This window comes from Arachis duranensis, chromosome 5 (assembly GCF_000817695.3).
Source record: "Arachis duranensis cultivar V14167 chromosome 5, aradu.V14167.gnm2.J7QH, whole genome shotgun sequence".
Taxonomy (NCBI): domain Eukaryota; kingdom Viridiplantae; phylum Streptophyta; class Magnoliopsida; order Fabales; family Fabaceae; genus Arachis; species Arachis duranensis.
In genome coordinates, this window is record NC_029776.3 from 60,143,731 (window position 1) to 60,144,113 (window position 383).

The window sequence follows — 383 nt, forward strand, 5'->3', positions numbered from 1 at the left end:
TGTACACTGACCATGCTGCTCTTAAATACTTACTCACAAAGCAGGATTCAAAACCCAGGCTTATAAGATGGGTGTTGCTTCTGCAAGAGTTTGATATAGAAATAAGAGACAGAAAAGGGACAGAGAACCAAGTAGCTGATCATCTGTCCCGAATAGAACCAGTAGCTGGGGCGTCCCTCCCTTCTACTGAGATCTGTGAGACCTTCCCAGATGAGCAACTCTTTGCCATTCAGGAAGCTCCATGGTTTGCAGATATTGCAAATTATAAAGCTGTGAGGTTCATACCCCAGGAGTACAGCAGGGTGCAAAGAAAGAAATTAATTTCAGATGCCAAGTACTACCTCTGGGATGAACCATATCTCTTTAAGAGATGTGCAGACGGA